Raw genomic sequence first — 21,257 nt, 5'->3', positions numbered from 1 at the left:
ACCGGTGGTAGCCAGCTAGTGATGGTCTTTCATAGTCTGATGTCATTGAAATAGAAGTTGTTTTTCAGTCTCTCGTTCCCAGCTTTGATACACTTGTACTGACCTCGCCTTCTGGATGATAGTGGGGTGAACAGGCCGTGGCTCTGGTGGTTGATGTCCTTGATGATCTTTTTGGCCTTCCTGTGACATCGGGTGCTGTAGGTGTCCTGGAGGGCAGGCAGTGTTTCCCCAGTGATGCATTGGGCAGACCGCACCATTCTCTGAAGAGCCTTGCGGTTGTGGGAAGTGCAGTTAATGTAACAGGTGGTCGGTCATACAGCCTGACAGGATGCTCTCAATTGTGCATCTGTAAAAGTTTGTGAGGGTCTTAGGGGCCAAGCCAAGTTGCACCTTCTTCATTAACACTATCTGTGGGGGTGGACCCATTTCAGATTGTCAGTGATGGCACGCCGAGCAACTTGAACTTTTCACTTTCTCCACTGCTGTCCTGTCGATATGGATAGGGGTGTGCTCCCTCTGCTGTCTCCTGAATTCCACAATCAGCTTCTTCGCTTTGTTGACGTTGAGGAAGAGGTTATTTTCGTGGCACCACTCCGCCAGGGCCCTCACCTCTTCCATGTAGACTCTCATCATTGTTTTATTGTTTCCTACCTTCACCACCTGAGGGTGGCCCATCAGGAAGTCCAGGACCCAGTTGCACAGGGCGGGTTTCAGATCTAGGGCCCCGAGCTCAATGATGAGCTTGGAGGGTGCTATGGTGTTGAAGGCTGAACAGTAGTCAATTAACTTCTCTAGGGTAGGGGGCAGAATTTGGAATTTTGGATGAAAAGCATGCCCAAATTAAACTGCCTTCTACTCAGGCCCAGAAGATAGGATATACGTCTTTCCCCCTTCGTAAATTTGTTAATTTTATCCGGAATCGTTTACCTTGCCATATACATTTTAAACCGCACTATGAATTTGATCCCAATAGCCAGAAGGGGTAGACATGGGAAGTGTTAAACTGCAGAAATTCAGCCATGGCATTAGATTCATTTGGACAATAGATATTCTGCCGTTAAAGCAACTATGATATTATTCCATCTACTGAATTTGTTTGAAAGTTATGTTAACTTCTCTCGGGTAGGAGGGAACATTTGGATGAAAAGCATGCCCAAATTAAACTGCCTTCTACTCAGGCCCAGAAGATAGGATATGCATATAATTTGGATAGATTTGGATAGAAAAAAACACTCTAAAGTTTCCAAAACTGTTAAAATAATGTCTGTGAGTATAACAGAACTGATTTGTCAGGCGAAAACCTGAAAAGAATCCATTCAGGAAGTAGGATTCTTTTTTTTGGTAGTTTTCTATTCAATGCCATTACAGTATCCATTGACTTAGGACTCAAATTGCAGTTCCTATGCCTTCCACTAGATGTCAACAGTCTTTAGAAATTGTTTCAGACTTGTATTCTGAAAAATGAGGGAGTAAGAGCAGTCTGAATGAGTGGACCCTGCCTTGTCACAGAACGCGTGACCGAGAGAGTGCCTTTCTTGTTTACCTTTTATATTGACCGACGTTATTGTCCGGTTGAAATATTATAGATAATTTAGGCTAAAAACAACCTGACGATTGAATATAAACATCGTTTGACATGTTTCTATGAACTTTACGGATACAATTAGGATTTTTCTGTCTGCCTGTTGTGACTGTGTTTGAGCCTGTGGATTACTGAAGAAAACGTGCGAACAAAACTGAGGTTTTCGGATAAAAAGAGAGACTTTATCGAGTGGTCCTTCTGTAGCTCAGTTGGTAGAGCATGGCGCTTGTAACGCTTGTAACGCCAGGGTAGTGGGTTCGATCCCCGGGACCACCCATACGTAGAATGTATGCACACATGACTGTAAGTCGCTTTGGATAAAAGCGTCTGCTAAATGGCATATATTATTATTATTATTATTATTAACAAATTGAACATTTCTTGAATAAATGAATGTCTTCTGAGTGCAAACATATGAAGATCATCAAAGGTAAGTGATTCCTTTTCACTCTATTTCTGACTTGTGTAACTCTTCTACTTGGCTGGTAACTGTTTGTAATGATTTGTCTGCTGGGCTATTCTGTTCTCAAATAATCATAAGGTATGCTTTCACCATAAAGCATTTTTTAAATCTGACACCGTGGTTGAATTCACAAGAAGTTAATCTTTAAACTTATGTAAAATAGTTGTGTCTTTTCTGAATTTTTATAATGAGTATTCCTGTATTTGAATTTGGTGCACTGCAATCTCACTGGATGTTGGCCAGCTGGGAAGCTAGCGTCCCACATACCCTAGAGAGGTTAACAGAATTCTTACATAGGTATTCCTCTTGTCCAGATGGGATATGGCAGTGTGCAGTGTGATGGTGATTGCATCATGATCCTTAAATAGCCTCTCAAAACACCACATTATCACGGATGTGAGTGCTACGGGGTGATAGTAATTTAGTTCAGTTACCTTTGCTTTCTTGGGTACAGGAACAATGGTGGACATCTTGAAGCAAGTGGGGACAGCATACTGGGATAGGGAGAGATTGAATATGTCCGTAAACACCCCAGCCAGCTGGTCTGCGCATGCACTGAGGACATGGCTAGGGATGCCGCCTGGGCTGCTTAAATGTCTTACGTCGGCTACGGAGAACAAGAGCCCACAGTTTATTTTATTTTTTTATTTTTTTATTTGACCTTTATTTTAGTAGGCAAGTCAGTTAAGAACAAATTCTTATGTTGAATGATGGCCTAGGAACAGTGGGTTAACTGCCCGTTCAGGGGCAGAACGACAGATTTGTACCTTGTCAGCTCTGGGATTCGAACTTGCAACCTTTCGGTTACTAGTCCAACGCTCTAACCACTAGGCTACCCTGCCGACCCACAGTCCTTGGGTGTGGGCTGTATCGGTGGCACTGTGTTATCCTCAAAGCAGGAAAAGACTGTATTCAGATTGTCCGGTATCAAGACGTCGGTGTCCGCGATGTGGCTGGTTTTCCCTTTGTAATCTGTGATTTAGTCCCTGCCACATACGACTCATGTCTGAGCCATTGAATTGCAACTCCACCTTTTCTCTGTACTGACATTTTTTCTGTTTAACCTCTTGAAGCTAGGGGGCACTATTTTTATCTTTGGAAAAATAACATTCCCAAAGTAAACAGCCTATTTCTCAGGACCAGATGCTAGAATATGCATATAATTGACAGATTAGGATAGAAAACACTTTAAAGTTTCCAAAACTGTCAAAACATTGTCTGTGAGTATAACAGAACTGATATTGCAGGAAGGAACCAGGACGTGGCTTTTATTTTGAAAACTCCATGTTCCATAGCCTCCCTTTGCTCCATTTAAAGGGATATCAACCAGATTCCTTCTCCTATCACTTCCTCAAGGTGTCAACAGTCTTCAGGCATAGTTTCAGGCTTTTATTTTGAAAAATGAGCCAGAAAGATAACATCGCGTCATGTGGTCCCATGAGTTTTGCTCACGCAACAGAGTTCGGACAGCCATTGCCTTTCCCTCCTACTGATAAAGACATTTGCGGTTGATATATTATTGTCTATGTATTTTAAAAACAACCTGAGGATTGATTATAAAAAAAATTTTGACATGTTTCTGTGGACATTACGGATATTATTTGGAATTTTCGTCTGCGTTGTCGTGACTGCTCTTTCCTGTGGATTTCTGAACATATTGCGCCAAACAAACGGAGGTATTTTGGATGTAAAAATAATCTTTATGGAACAAAAGGAGCATTTGCTGTGTAACTGGGAGTCTCGTGAGTGAAAACATCCGAAGATCATCAAAGGTAAGCGATTCATTTGATTGCTTTTCTGATTTTCGTGACCAAGCTACTTTGATGCTATGTTCATAATGTTTTGTCGAGTGATCGTTAAACTTACACAAACGCTTGGATTGCTTTCGCTGTAAAACATATTTTCAAAATCTGAGACGACAGGTGGATTAACAAAAGGCTAAACTGTGTTTTGCAATATTGCACTTGTGATTTCATGAATATACATATTTTTAGTAATGTTATTTGATTGTGGTGCTATACTATTCAGCGGTTGTTGATGACAATTATCCCGTTAAAGGGATGGATAGCGTCAAGAAGTTAATTGCCTTACATAGGGCATAACTCAACTGTTTGTTTTTCAACCATATTCCCAGTCCTATTCCCAGTTAAATGCAGTGGTTCGCGCTTTCAGTTTTCCGCGAATGCTGCCATCTATTCACGTTTTTTGGGATTGGGAAGGTTTTAATCGTCACAGTGGGAACAACATCCCCTATACATGTCCTGATGAACTCATTCAACGTGTCTGTATCTACATCAATGTTATTCTTAGAGGCAACCCAGAACATATCCCAGTCCGTGTGATGAAAACAATCTTGATGCATGGATTCCAATTGGTCAGACCAGCGTTGAATAGACTAACATTGAATTGACCTTAGCATGGGTACATTGTGTGTGTATGTGTCTGACTGCCCAACTTTAAAGGATGTGTCTCTTTACCCAACAGTTAGACTATAGATTCCACGATGCAACATGGTGTCAGTAAAATATGTCCAAATAGTAACATTTAATCATTTAAATTATTTATCAAGTAAGCAGACATGTACGGCTGCAACCCAATTTCCAAATAAAATGCCAACCCGTGGTGTAACTGCAGTGGTGTAACAGAATTGCGCCGTGACTTTATGTTTTAATTATGCCATGTGGTGCCGTATCTTGGTTGTCTATCAAACTCTTCAGAAGTTAAACTAACTGTTACGTTTAGGCATGAATTCCGAATGGTTAGGGTTAAGGTTAGGCATTAATTCAGAGTGGTTAAGGTACGGGTAAAGGTTTGTGATAGCCTTAAAACAAAAAGCTAAAAAGAGTGCCCAGCACTGGGATTGAACACACGAGTTTGCAGCTTATACCCCCCACCATCCACAATGCCCTAATGAACCAGCACATTTTGCTAGGTCCAAAAATAATCTGGTACCTACAGAGACCTTCTGGTGTATCCATAAGAGATTGGGCTGCACTTATGTGCCACTGCACTTAAAGTATAAGATTGAGCTGTGTGTGACAACTTGGTCCACCATGAATGATTGAAATATACTTACATTTGAATGTCAATTTCATTTTTCTGTGAATCTTAAAATAATATACGATACAACACTATTTCACAGGGTATTGTTGTTTATGCTCACCAGTTTGTTCCAATTGTGTCGCTAGTATCTACTCTATGATTTGTTATTTTTAAATAAATTGATTTTTCTCCCCCTGATTTGCTTTGGGGTCTGTGTTATTAAAGAATAACATCAACTACTAATAGAGAACAATCGGTTGCTCCTTGTGTTGAATTTGTTATTCATTCAGTTTCATCAAATCATTTTTACGATTTTTGTTTATATTTCAAAGGGTCTCAAAATTCTAAATCAAATTACAGAATGATCCTTGGTATGCCCTTATTAAAGAACCCCCCTCTCTCGCTGGGAGCCCAAATCTCCCTAAAAAGGCATTGGATAGGCTGAATACATGCATATCACCTGGATGGGATGGTTTTCTTCCTGAGGTCAATGAAAATAATGGAATCAGTTAGGACCACCATTGTTCAAAATTATTAATACAGCCTTTCATTGGGGAGATGTGAATACAGCACAAATGTTGTATTTTATTTTAAAAAGGTAAGGACCCAGTGTTCTCACTATCGCCCCCTAGCTTTGATAAACACGGATATTAAACTGTTTTCCGAAATGCTGTCTTTCAGTCTCAAGACTTACCCTATTTGGTCCACACGGACCAAAGCGGGTTTGAAAACCTCTGTTGACTATCACATACAACACCTTAGATGCTTCATCAGAAACAACAGCTTCTTGGGCTGTATTATCTCTCGATGCAGAAAAAGATTTAGATCTCTGGTCTGTATTGGAATATATGGGAATCGAATCTAATGTAATTAATATGATTAAAATAATATATATACCAATCCCTCAGCCAAATTATAACAGGTAATAGCTCCTATGCTCCATTCAGAATCACTAGAAGCAACAGGCAAGGCAACCCAATTTCTCCTTTGCTATTCTTATTATCCATGAAACCCCTGGCCCAGGCAATTTGTCAATCGATTGAAATAACACCAATTTCCCTAAAATTGACGGATCATTGCATGTCATTAGATGCAGACGATATTTTACTATATCTAGACAATGTATCTCAATCGTTCCCAAATGCACTGAAGATCATAGATAAATTAAGCTTAATCTCAAGTTATACAATTCATCTAACAATTCAATTCAGCGTGTAAATCAGCTGGAAAGATGTGTCGGCATAGAGTAATTGTCTCTGGCCCCCTCCCAGTTAGGGGGAGTGATGAGCTCTACAGCAGAGACTCACAACTCAATCGCTGATTGAAAACTGTTTTCTGCAGTTTTAGAATTTGTAGATAATTGGCCCTCTTTCAGGGACTCACCCACAAACAGGACCAAGCTTGGCCTATTGAGGAGTGATGGACTCCATCCTAGCTGGAGAGATGCTCGCATCTTACCAACATAGACAGGGATCTAACTCCTCTAGCTCCACAATGAAATAGGGTGCAGGCCAGGCAGCAGGCTGTTAGCCAGACTGCCAGCTTAGTGGAGCCTGCCACTAGCGCAGTCAGTGTAGTCAGCTCAGCTATCCCGATTGAGACCGTGTCTGTGCCTCGACCTAGGTTGGGCAAAACTAAACATGGTGGTGTTCGCCTTAGCAATCTCACTAGGATAAAGACCTCCTCCATTCCTGTCATTATTGAAAGAGATCATGATACCTCACATCTCAAAATAGGGCTGCTTAATGTTAGATCCCTTACTTCAAAGGCAGTTATAGTCAATGAACTAATCACTGATCATAATATTGATGTGATTGACTGAAACATGGCTTAAGCCTGATGAATTTACTGTGTTAAATGAGGCCTCACCTCCTGGTTACACTAGTGACCATATCCCCTGTGCATCCCGCAAAGGCGGCGATGTTGCTAACATTTACGATAGCAAATTTCAATTTACAAAAAATTCATTCATATATTTTGTCTTTTGAGCTTCTAGTCATGAAATCTATGCAGCCTACTCAATCACTTTTTTCAGCTACTGTTTACAGGCCTCCTGGGCCATATACAGCGTTCCTCACTGAGTTCCCTGAATTCCTATCGGACCTTGTAGTCATACCAGATAATTTTCTAATTTTTGGTGATTTTAATATTCACATGGAACAGTCCACAGACCCACTCCAAAATGCTTTTGGAGCCATCATCGACTCAGTGGTGTAACGTCGTTCTTCATTTGTCGAAAGAGAGTCGGACCGAAATGCAGCGAGGTGGTTACTCATGACTTTAATGGAAAAAGTGACACATGAAATAACTATACAAAATACAAAACAACAAACGGAACGTGAAACCTAATTACAGCCTATCTGGTGAAACTACACAGAGACAGGATCAATCACCCACCAAATACACAGAGAAACCCCGGCTACCTAAATACGATTCCCAATCAGAGACAACGAGAATCACCTGACTCTGATTGAGAACCGCCTCAGGCAGCCAAGCCTATACAACACCCCTACTCAGCCGCAATCCCAAATACTACAAACCCCAATCCGAAAATACAATATATAAACCCATGTCACACCCTGGCCTGACCAAATATATAATGAAAACACAAAATACAATGACCAAGGCGTGACAAGTGGGTTTTGTCCAACATTCCTCTGGACCTACTGACTGTCACAGTCATACTCTGAACCTAGTTTTGTCCCATGGAATAAATGTTGTGGCTCTTAATGTTTTTCCTCATAATCCTGGTCTATCGGACCACCATTTTATTACGTTTGTAATTGCAAAAAATAACCTGCTCAGACCCCAACCAGGGAGCATCAAAAAATGTGCTATAAATTCTCAGACAAACCAAAGATTCCTTGATGCCCTTCCAGACTCCCTCTGCCTACCCAAGGACGTTAGAGGACACAAATCAGTTAACCACCTATCTAGGTTAAATCAATTTAACCTTGCAATTGAACCTAGATGCAGTTGCAGCCATAAAAACGACAAATATTTGTCATAAGAAACTAGCTCCCTGGTATACAGAAAATACCTGAGCTCTGAAGCAAGCTCCCAGAAAATTGGAACGGAAATGTTGCCACACCAAACTGGAAGTCTTCCGACTAGCTTGGAAAGACAGTACCGTGCAGTATCGAAGAGCCCTTACTGCTGCTCGATCATCCTATTTTTCCAACTTAATTGAGAAAAATAAGAACAATCCAACATTCATTTTTGATAGTGTCGCAAAGCTGTCGCAGCATTCCCCAAGAGAGGATGGCTTTCACTTGAGCAGTAATAAATTAATGAACTTCTTTGAGGAAAAGATCACGATCATTGGAAAGCAAATTATGGACTCCTCTTTAAATTTGTCCTGAGTCTGCTCAACTCTGTCAGGACCTAGGATCAATAGAGACACTCAAGTGTTTTAATACTGTATCTTTTTTGGGATAGGGGGAAGCATTTTCACTTTTGGATGAATAGCGTGCCCAAACTGAACTGCCTCCTACTCTGTTCCAGATGCTAATATATGCATATTATTATTAGTATTGCACAGAAAACACCATGAAGTTTCTAAAAATGTTTGAATGATGTCTGTGAGTATATGGCAGGCAAAAACCTGAGAAGAAATCCAAACAGGAAATTAGAAATCCATTTTTCAAAACAGTGCCTATTGAAATCCCTGTTAGATATGGATGTGCTTGCACTTCCTAGGAACTTCATTTAAGTTAAAAACAATAGATGTCACATCATTTGACTTGTTTCTTTGTAGATACTGTTTTTGCAGATGGATTCTACTACAAATGAGGGACAAATGAGGGAGGATGCGGGTGTCGAGTGGGTGAGGACTGAGAAGATCATCAAAGGGAGTGAATGGATTGGGGTTATCTTTGATTGTTTTTGTTACTTTTTCCATGTAACCTCCCCTCTGAGGAAAATCTTTAATGACAAAACTAAATAAAAAATCGTTTCCCAAAACATAAAAATGTATTTCCCACCAATTCTATTTGGCAGGGTGGGAAAGATGAAAAGTCTAACACGGAACCCAAACCGGCAAAACTAAATAAAACGTGCGCGTGCGCGGAACCCATCGTGCATACATTTATTTTGTCCCCCCACACAAAACGTGATCACAACACGCAGGATAAAATATATTTAAAAAAAATCTGAACCAATGACATTAATTTGGGGACAGGTCGAAAAGCATTAAACATTTATGGCAATTTAGCTCGTTAGCTTGCACTTGCTGTGGTCAGCCTGTAATGGTCACTTTATGGACGATGCCTATCCTATGCCTATGCTACAGTAGGTCGGGGCAAGACATTGTGTTTTTTCCCCCTAGTGCTAACGACCCTGTTAAAAATCTGGTATGTGGTTCTCCGTAACAGACGGATGGCTCATGACTAGAGGCAGGGAGTGTGTTGTGTACCTCCAATCAAGGTCATTTGCGAATTGCCATCGCCATTGGTGTCATATTGGCTTATATGTTATGATAGGGAGATTTGAATTTAACATTGAGCTTCAACCAAAGCGTACTATTATCGCGCTGACCGGCTTTTGTGTTTTGTTGGGCTGGCTGAGGAAGGTGAGGTCAGTGGCATGAGATGGCAGCTTTTCTATCACTGCTCCACTGGTCTGAGTCGGCTTGCCAGGTGGAGGAAACGGGGGGGATGACCCCAGATATCTCTCCAGATGTCTCTATGTACAGTACCTCATCTCGCTGTAGGCCACCACACACACACACACACACACACACACACACACACACACACACACACACACACACACACACACACACACACACACACACACACACACACACACACACACACACACACACACAACCACACACACACACACACACACACACACACACACACACACACACACACACACACACACACACACACACACACACACTCTCTATAAGGTGAAATAACTGCACACATCATTCACCACTTCCTGTTTAGCACACTGCATCTTATAGTGGCCTCTCTCAAGGTTTTCTCAATGTTCTCAATGACATTCAATTCAGCATTAAAAAAAGCCACAATTTAAGTTTGTTCCACCAGAGACCACAAGTCAGAGACCACAATGATTACACACCAAATTAGTTTGATAGATATTTTGTGTAGTCTTCTAATGCCTAAGGGGAAAGTAATCCAAAAACTACTCAAAGTAATTAGATTACGTTACTGAGTTTCGGGTATTCCAAAAATTATATTACTGATTTACAATTTTGGGCAGGTAACTAGTAACTGTAAAAGATTACATTTAGAAAATAACCTACCCAAAATATTTTATGATCAGTAGGTCGATCCAACGATGGTTTGAATTTCACCCTTTCTTTAGAACTTCCCAGTGGATTAGGATGGGCCTTCGACCACCGACTACCAACCACCCTTAAAGAGCCGAGGAGATTACTCTATTTTATCTGTTCCTTAGACGCTTTCCCCAGCTCTCCCCTCATCTCCACCAAATCCTGGAGCATGTTGCACTAACCTATCGTCTGGATTACTATAATCTCCCAGCTAGAGCCATTGATCCCAATCCAGCTGGAACCACAAGCTCCTAGCAACGATATAGAGGACTAGCATCATTGCTACATGTTGTACTACATCCCATTCAATTACGATTCCCGGGCACTTGGAATTCAGCTGTGGTTTTTCTTCAACAGAGTGTTTTTTTTGCTATGCAAGTCCTTATAAACTGGAACCAAAATGCTTCTACCAAGGACCTACATCATTGTGATACTGAAAACACAGACTGTGTGACTAGGAACCAAATCTCAATATGCTTCCGCATGGGATGTAACCATGGCTGTTCTTTGAATAGTCATTTTTTTGGTGCATGTTGTTATAAGGTACAGCTCTGTGGATAGAGTGTCACGATATCCACATGCTATACATACAGTAGCTGAATTGTTAATTTGTGATGGCTGATTTGGGATTTGGGATGGCTGATTCAATAGTTTTTTCAGAGGCACTGTAAGAGGAATCATTCCAGGAATCATTATGCTTTGGTTTCAAAATGTAATAAAACATTTAATACCAAAAAACATTTTTATAAGGATAGGTAGCATAGCTTCTCGGTAGTTGCTGTATGTTGAGGGCTGTGGTGGTGATAGTCCTTCCTTCTCCTCCTCCCCTATCCTCTCCCCTCCTCTCTTATTCTCTCCTCTCACCTCTCCCCAACTCCTTTAATTTCCTCTCTCCCCTTACCTTTTCCTCCCCTCCTCTCCACTCCTCTCCACTCCCCTCCTCTCCTATTTTATGCCCTTCTTTCCTCTCCTTTCCCCTCCCCTTGCCTCCCCTCCTCTCCCTCCCCTCCTCACCTCCTTTCCTTTCCCCGCTCTTCTCCTCTCCTTTCCTATCCCCTCTCCTATCTTCTCCTCTCCCGTCACCTCTCCTCACTTTCCTCTCCTTTCCTTTCATTCCTCTCCTGTCCTTTTCTGTTGTTTCCTCTCCTTCCCTCTCCTTTTCTTTCCTCTCCTCTCCTCATTTCCTCTTCTCTCTTTCTTGGTACCTACTATATTCTATGACTATGGTGATAACACTGCACTCTTAGAAAAAAATATGCTATCTAGAACCTAAAAGGGTTCTTTGACTGTCCTCATATGAGAAGTCTTCGTAGAATCCTTTTTGGATCAGGGTAGTACCGTTTTGGGTTCCATGTAGAACCATTTCCACAGATGAACTCTTTCCACAGAGGGTTCTACATGGAACCTAAAAGGGTTCTACCAGGAATCAAAAAGGGTTCTCCTATGGGGACAGCTGAAGAACCCTTCTGGAACCTTTTTTTTCTAAGAGTGTGCGCTATGTCTGTGCATGAGGAAGTCTACGTATTAGCTCCAGTACAATCCAGCAATTTAACAATTAAAATGAAATAAGTATCTTCACGCTCCAAGTCTTTTATCTGCCCTAATAAGCCCGCTGCACAGATAGATAGCTAAGGTCTAGCTAATAGCTGCAGATGAATATATTCAGTTATTTATTTGTGTTTTGCTAAAGCTGATGTGATTATCTCATTTGAATTTATTAGCTTCTGGTCTGTCGTGTAATGTTTTAACATGGTTACAGCTCAAGTAGATTCACATAAATGTCCAGCAAAATAATTTAGCTCAATAAATGAATCAGTTTATTAGAATATCAAATGTATTCATTATCTCTGTTTCAAATGTTTGTGATTAACAAATACTGAAGCTCTTTCAGTGTACCATAATACATTATAAATGTGGATACATGTAAAAAAAATATATAATGATGTATTTTAGGTTTTCATTTGATAGATTTTCCTTTAAATGATAATACATTGTTTACTATAATCAGATGAATATCTCCAATCCCTCCATACATACAGTAAAACCACTAAATATATTTTTATGTGAAATAATGATGTTTGGTGCCGCAGCTGTTGACGTCGTTCATTTTAGTGAGAATATGCATTATTCACAGTAACCATGGAAATGCTTAGAGCTCCAGTGAGTGAACTCAGATAGAATTGTAGCTATAAAGCTTTAATATGGCGATCAGGAAGGACACAAAATATTGTGAATGATGTGAGGCATCCAAAATTGAAATAGAGATGTGTGAGGTACATGAGGTGCAATGGTCAGGGTCTTCCTCTAGCCCCCACTGGTGCTGTCCAAGGTGCTGAAAGGTACCAAGAATGTAAGCTACGTTCCAATTCTCCTTCCTTTTCCAGAAGTGTGTATATTTACACTCCCCGTCTTGGGATTGGTGTACTCATTGGCTGGATGAAGTTCCCACCAGTGTTAAATCCATGCAAGAAAATGTGGTGAGAAAGGTGGAAAATCGGGATGCAGCCTGTGTCTTTCAGGATCATGGAGCTTTCAGTGGAGAATAGAACAACAAGACCATGTTCAATCCACCTCATATTCCTAGAGTTCAAATCCTCAGATAGTCCAAACATATAGCAATGGTAAACATCCCTTAGCTTCACCTTACCAGCATATGCACAACAAACAGTGCCAGTACAGGTAGGTCTCCCTTGAGAAAGAGGGAGGTTAAATAAATAAAGGTTAAATAAATAAAAACGACAAAACATGTCATGACAAAACATGGCTATCGTTACATGTTGTAACATTCCCAATGTATTGTCTGGACACAGCAACCATTGTTGTATTCATTTATTTGTTCTTAATGTCTTAGAAAGACAGACTGTGTATGAAATCTGAGAATAATAACCAGTCCTTTATATTCAACAGTGCCCGCCAAGGTGCCAGATTCATTGCCAGAGCTAGGCGATGTTACAAAGGGCAAAATATTCCCTATATACTGCATTACTTTTGACCAGCGCCCATATTTTTGCACTATGTAAGAAATAGGATGCCATTTGGGATGCAGACATTGTCTATGTCTTCCTCCATATGTCCAGCCTAGCCACTGGAAACCGTCAATTTATTTTAAGTAATGGGCAACACTAGCTCGAAGAGAATGGATGTTGTGTTGGTTAGTTACAGCACGAAAAGCCTCACTACATCCTCGGTAGCTATTTGGCTAATCCCTGTTAAAATTAATTTCTCAGCCCGTCAAGTTCCATTAATTTCAGTTAGTTTACTGTAGTGTGGAAAATAGAAAATGTATTATTAATCCTATTCCCATGCGTCTGGGGTGATGCACAGCCAACCTTTAGCGATGACAGAATCATCTGAAATCATGGGGATGCCATGGGAAGAGATGGCAACAGTCAGGCCAGGAGTCAGGCCATGGGGGACAGTCAGGTCCTGAGGGAGAGATCCCACACAGCATGTGAGCACAGATACATCAGGTTGGGATACGTAAAAGGCCTCGGTGGGGGTGATGTTGATCAGAGATGGGGTCAATTCCATTTCAATTCAGTCTATTCAGGAAGTAAACTGAAATTCCATTTCCAATTGTCCTCATATTTATTTGAAATGTAGTTGACCCCAATCCTGATGGGGATTGAATAGTATTTGGGGGGTTGCAGGAGTTCCAGATCAGTAGAGAGAAGAAGAAGAGGGGCAGAGATGACTAACAGAGTGGGATGATTGTGGGAGAAGTGATGGGGATAGATTAAGTGTCTTTTGGGGGAAGTAGCAGTTCTAGGTATAGTGGAAGGAAGGTGAGTGGCTCATTTGGCTGAATGCCCAGCGGCCTCTCCTCTCCTCCTTATCCATGCTTCTAGAGGGTTGTTGTTGCCTTGGGAGAAGCAGTAGTAGTGGATGATACAAGCATGGCTCAGAGGAAGAGGAAAACTCAAAGGAGAAAAAAAAGAGATAGTCAGATGATAGTAGTCTAACCCATCATCATGAATGAACTGAATACAGACAAAAGCCTTACACAAAGCTCAGTTCTGCAAAAAGAGAATTAGTGTATTTTATTTTCCTAATGTATTTCCTATTTACCTTCCTGTAAGCCTTCATTAGGATCCAACATTAGTTGAATGGAGGCAGGTAGTTACTGTAACTACAGCTGAGGTTGTTTTATCGGCTACTGTATGGGTGCATCCCAAATGGCACCGTAGTCCATGTATAGTGCACTACTTTAGGGCTATATAGGGCCCTGGTCAATAGTAGAGCATTATATAGGTCATAGGGTGTAATTTGGGATTCATACATAGGCCACTGTATGTGTCCATTCCGGCTCTCACAGACCTGAATTCCGACTCTCACAGACCTGTTAGTTTTTCTTTAAGAAGCCCTCCTGTTCTCCACTCATTACCTGTATTAACTGCACCTGTTTGAACTCGTTACCTGTATAAAAGACACCTGTCCACACACTCAATCAAACAGACTCCAACCTCTCCACAGTGGCCAAGACCAGAGAGCTGTGTAAGGTCATCAGGGATAAAATTGTAGACCTGCAGAAGGCTGGGATGGGCGACAGGACAATAGGCAAGCAGCTTGGTGAGAAGGCAACAACTGTTGGCACAATTATTAGAAAATGGAAGAAGTTCAAGATGACGGTCAATCACCCTCGGTCTGGGGCTCCATGCAAGATCTCAACCTGTGGGGCATCAATGATCATGAGGAAGGTGAGGGATCAGCCCAGAACTACACGGCAGGACCTGGTCAATGACCTGAAGAGAGCTGGGACCACAGTCTCAAAGACAACCATTAGTAACACATTACGCCGTCATGGATTAAAATCCTGCAGCGCACGCAAGGTCCCCCTGCTCAAGCCAGCGCATGTCCAGGCCCGTCTGAAGTTTGCCAATGACAATCTGGATGATCCAGAGGAGTAATGGGAGAAGGTCATGTGGTCTGATGAGACAAAAATAGAGCTTTTTGGTCTAAACTCCACTCGCCGTGTTTAGAGGAAGAAGGAGGATGAGTACAACCACAAGAACACCATCCCAACCGTGAAGCATGGAGGTGGAAACATCATTCTTTGGGGATGCTTTTCTGCAAAGCGGACAGGACTACTGCACCGTATTGAGGGGAGGATAGATGGGGCCATGTATCGCGAGATCTTGGCCATCAACCACCTTCCCTCAGTAAGAGCATTGAAGATGGGTCGTGGCTGGGTCTTCCAGCATGACAACGACCCGAAACACACAGCCAGGGCAACTAAGGAGTGGCTCCGTAAGAAGCATCTCAAGGTCATGGAGTGGCCTAGCCAGTCTCCAGACCTGAACCCAATAGAAAATCTTTGGAGGGAGCTGAAGGTCCGTATTGTCCAGTGACAGCCCCGAAACCTGAAGGATCTGGAGAAGGTCTGTATGGAGGAGTGGGCCAAAATCCCTGCTGCAGTGTGTGAAAACCTGGTCAAGAACTACAGGAAACGTATGATCTCTGTATTTTATAACAAAGGTTTCTGTACCAAATATTGAGTTCTGCTTTTCTGATGTATCAAATACTTGTCATGCAATGAAATGCAAATTAATTACTTAAAAATCATACAATGTGATTTTCTGGATTTTTATTTTAGATTCCGTCTCTCACAGTTTAATTGTACCTATGATAAAAATTACAGACCTCTACATGCTTTGTAAGTAGGAAAACCTGCAAAATCAGCAGTGTATCAAATACTTGTTCTCCCCACTGTATATATATATATACAGCATGTGAGAGTGGATTCCCGGCCGTCACTAGCATGAAAACTAAATACAGGCATGTCCGGGAAATGATGTAAGACTGAGACTCTCCAATACAACCCAACATTGCAGAGTTATGTGCATCCTTTCAAGCACATCCTTCTCATTAACCTGTGGTGTGTTATTCACAATTTTCAATGAACAAATATGGTTTTATATGTAAGATCGTTGAATAAAGAGAAACATTCTTGATTCTTATTATATTATTATTTGCGCCCTGGTCCTATCATTGTCGCTTCCCTCGAGCCGGATGGTGTTTAATATGTTTAATAAATGTGTCGTATAGTGTGTGTGTGTGTTTGTGGCAGGCTTACAATGATGGCACAAAACAACAGTTGAGAGTGCGCTGACCCTGGTGCTAGAGGGGGTACGCAGCTGGAGGTTGAATGTTTGAAGGGGTAAGGGACTATAAAATGTTTGGGAACCACTGCAAAAGGATTAGTGAAGCTTATGCACTGAGTGTACAACACATTAGGAATGCCATCCTAATATTGAGTGGCTCCCCCTTTCACCCTCAGAACAGCCTCAATTTTTCAGGACAATGATTCTATAAGTTGTCGAAAGCGTTCCACAGGGATGCTGGCCCATGTTGACTCCAATGCTTCCCACAGTTATGTCAAGTTGGCTGGATGTCCTCTGGGTGGTGGACCATTCTTGATACACACGGGAAACTGTAGAGTGTGGAAAACCCAGCAGCATTGCAGTTCTTGAAACACACAAACCGTTGCGCCTGGCACCTACTACCATACCCTGTTCAAAGGTACATACATCTTTTGTCTTGCCCATTCGCCCTCAGAATGGCACACATACACAATCCATGTTTCAATTGTCTCAGGGCTTAATAATCCTCCTTTAAACTGTTTTTTCCCCTTCATCTACACTGATTGAAGTGGATTTAACAAGTGACATCAATAAGGGATCATCGCTTTCACCTGGATTCACCTGATCTATGTCATGGAACAAGCAGGAGTTCCTAATGTTTTGTACACCCAGTGTATGTTGCGCTTATGAACACTGAAGTGTTATTTTGTTGTTAATTTAAATAAAGTTGGACCATTATATTGTACTGTATCTCAGAAGCAAAATATAACTTCAAGACAATTAACAAACGTCCTTGTCTCTGTCTTGACTAGCACAACCAGTCTCATGTTGAAGATGAAGACTTTATTTATTATAATGTGTCTTTAACACTTTCTCCTGATCACACATAACGTTTCTCAATCACTGTGTCTCTAACATGTTCTCATGAATATAACGTTTTTGAAACACTTTCTCCTGATCGCTTATAACTCTGACACAGACATCAAGTCCAAGTCCTGTCAACTCTAAACAAATGACAATGAAGATGGAAGTAAAACTGTATTTGACAAACATACTCAAGGCTATCCACCCCCTATGTACTACCATTGGAATGTGCACCAAGGCTCACACACACACACGCACACAGACACGCACGCACACACACACGCACATTAAACCTACTCCTCACATGGGGCCGCAGCTTGACTGCATAGTGATGTGGGTAACGCTGATAATAACACTCCTAGATGACATTACTGTGTCCCTACTGTGTCACTGGGAATTATTCTGCTCTTGTTTTTACTGAAACACACAGTAGAAGCAGTGATGATGGTCATTATGAATAATCTAGTCTCCAACAACCTCTGTCTGTCTGCTCTTCTCCACATGATCTGTCTCTCTCTCTCTCACTTTCTCTCTTCTCTCTCTCTCTCTCCTTCTTCCTCTACCTCCCCCTACCCCTCTCTCTTTACCTCTCTCACTTTCTCCCTCTCCCTCTTTTTCCTTCCTTCCTTCCTTCCTTCTTCCTTCCTTCCTTCCTTCCTTCCTTCCTTCCTTCCTTCCTTCCTTCCTTCCTTCCTTCCTTCCTTCCTTCCTTCCTTCCTTCCTTCCTTCCTTCCTTCCTTCCTTCCTTCCTTCCATCCTTCCATCCTTCCTTCCTTCCTTCTCTCTATCTCTCTCTCTTTCTCTCTAACATCATCATTTGCTTCTCATCTGTCTTCTTTGTTCACTGGCTTTCTGGCTGGCAGTGTTTCAAGACGCTCATCACTGTGAATCATCATTAATATTATGATGCATCATCTTCCTCCTCTTCTTCCTCCTCTTCACTCCCCTCCCTCTTTGCTTGCTGTGGTGAGGGACTGACTCTCATCCTCCTTCTCTACCTCATACTCAATCTTACCTCCCTCTCTACTTGGCTGTGGAGTGAGCAAGTGACTCCATCTTTGTTTTTGGCACTGTGGGGTGAGCTGAGAGCATGGGGTGCTAACTAATTAGAGGCAGGCAAACTTCAACAGGCTCCTCTCTCAGTATCAATGACCTTTATCAGTCAGCACACTGGGATTCACATTGTCAGGCAAACATACATATACACACACACAGACACACACAGACTGACAGATTCCCCAGGAAGCTGTGCTCAGCGCTAGTAGAGTCAGAGATAAACCATCAAACAACAGACTCATTAGATTGCAGAAGACACATCACATCCTATCGTCACGGTGATCAGGTGTTTCTACACAGTACTGGGGCCACCAGTCATCTTATTGTGCTCCAAAACCTAGAACCAAGAAGGGTTCTACATGGAACCAAAGGGGGTTCTTCCAGGAGTTATCCTATGGGAACAGCTGAAGACCGTTATTGGGTCGAGACAGCACCTTTTTTTCTAAGAGTGTAGCCTTCCCTCATCTCTTCCATTCCCCATCTCGCTACCCTCATCTATCTGCCCCCATCTCTCTCCCCTAATCTCATCCATTCCCCATATCTCCTCTCATCTCTTCCATTCCCCATCTCATCTCTTCCATTCCCCATCTACCCCACCCCCCCATCTCTCTCCCCTAATCTCATCCATTCCCCATCTCTCTCCCCTCATCTCTCTCCCCTCATCTCTCTCCACGTATAACTCTCTGCGCTTATGTCTCCCTCAGTCATCCCCATTCCTCATTAGCCAGTCTGAATCATTCATTCTCATCGCAGTATTCAGCATCTACCTTAAAAAGATCAACACATTACACAGACATGCGCTATGTTTGCTTGCTTTGTACTGTTCATTTCACTACCACGGCTATGTATTTTCAAACTGAAGGGGGATAGGGGATGGCAAATGGCAACATATTCCCTATATAGTGCACTACTTTTTACCAGAGCCAAAAGACAAAAGGCATTTGGGACACATCAAGAGTTAAATGAGTTATTTTCCCTAATGATGAAGGTCACATTCTAAGTTAATTAAAAATGTTCTGTTGAAAAAAATTATGGCAAATAGGAAAAGTAGAAATATGTGTCCCAAAATGTCACCCTATTCCCTATGTAATACACTACTATGGGCCCTGGTGAAAAGTAGTGCACTGCATAGGGAATAATGTGCTGTTTGGGACAGAGACCAAGAGTAATATAGTTTAATGAGCTCCCTGGTGAGACCACATAAGTCATAGTTTCAGATGTCAAAAATTAACATGTATACATGTCTATTACAGTGAGGATGGTGACATTTCAATTGCACTATGCACTATGCACTTTCAGTTATTGTTAATAGAACAGTAGTTGTGTCCTATTTTTCTAGCTTTCTGACGTAACTCACAACTGTCAGGAAGTAAAATGATCAAGCTAACACACAAAGACTCATGTGCTCACTCACAGAAACACGCACACACACACACACACACACACACACACACACACACACACACACACACACACACACACACACACACACACACACACACACACACACACACACACACACACACACACACACACACACACACACACAATCCTATGGTGAAAAAGTGATCATCATATTCTAGTCACCAGACACTTGTAGATATGGAACCAGCATGATCCATGTTGGAGTCAAACAGACAACATGCTGATGACTAACATACAATAGAATAGATCACTAGATGAGTTGGAAGACAACTAGCTAGAACATTCTAAGTCAAAACAAATATTCCAGAAATATCTAGTACGCTGATATAAAATAGTGTCATCATCATATCACATTTATGGACTATATATTTGCAGTCTCTGTAAAGACTTTTGACCCAATTCAACACATATCTAGGTAAACCCGAGGCAGTTAGATTTTACATGACAGACCCCTTATAAGAATCCATCTGCCTCACACAGCAACAAGTCTCAGTCAGTACTCCTAGAGTGTAAAAGCACATTGGTAAAAGCAGTTCTGTCCATGGGAATACACATGGCAGTACACAGAACACAACACTTAGTCCAGTCCTCTATTCCTTCCTCTGTCCCTTCTCTGAGGAGTTCCATGTTCATTCTGATTCCACAGACTAGACTTGTCATGAAAGGGTTGAGGGTTGAAAAATGTTTCTCTTCTTCCAAGCCCATTAGCTGTAGTCATGTGTGTGTGTGTGTGTGTGTGTGTGTGTGTGTGTGTGTGTGTGTGTGTGTGTGTGTGTGTGTGTGTGTGTGTGTGTGTGTGTGTGTGTGTGTGTGTGTGTGTGTGTGTGTGTGTGTGTGTGTGTGTGTGTGTGTGTGTGAGTGAGTGTGCGCGTGTAGAGGACATAGTGACCATAATTGTCCTCTCAGCGGCCCTGGAGTATACAGTATGCTAATGCACTTCTGCTGTACATGGAGGGGACTAAGGAGGAGGTGGGGGCTGAGAGAACGAGGAGAAGAGGCTGGCAGGGGTCTTCTTAAGGTCTGCCATCTTGACCTTGTCTCAAATTTCCCTACATAGTGCACTACTTTTGCACTACTTTTGACCAAATGTATGTATCCTGGTAAAAAGTAGTGTGATATATAGGGAATAGGGTGCCATTTGCCATCTTGTCTCCCTAGAGGGCGAGTGTAAGTACAAAGATGGGGGTGAGAGGTGGGTGGGAGGTAAGGGGTGAGAAGGGAGTTAAAGGAGTTAAAGGGGTCTATAGCCACCTGCTGTGGACCTTCACTTCCTCCTGAATCGATTCCCCTGTCCAGTGTGTAATTAGGCTCCTCGAGGAGAGACAGAAAGTGGTTATGTGGGAGAGAGGGATGGAGGGAAGGAGGAGTGGAGAGAGGAAGGGAAGAGAAGGGGGGTTAGAGTTCTGTCTTTCTTTCTCTTTGTTGTGTCAATGAGGGGAG

This window comes from Oncorhynchus keta, chromosome 24, assembly GCF_023373465.1.
Source record: "Oncorhynchus keta strain PuntledgeMale-10-30-2019 chromosome 24, Oket_V2, whole genome shotgun sequence".
Classification (NCBI taxonomy): domain Eukaryota; kingdom Metazoa; phylum Chordata; class Actinopteri; order Salmoniformes; family Salmonidae; genus Oncorhynchus; species Oncorhynchus keta.
Note: the sequence above shows the minus strand (reverse complement) of the source record.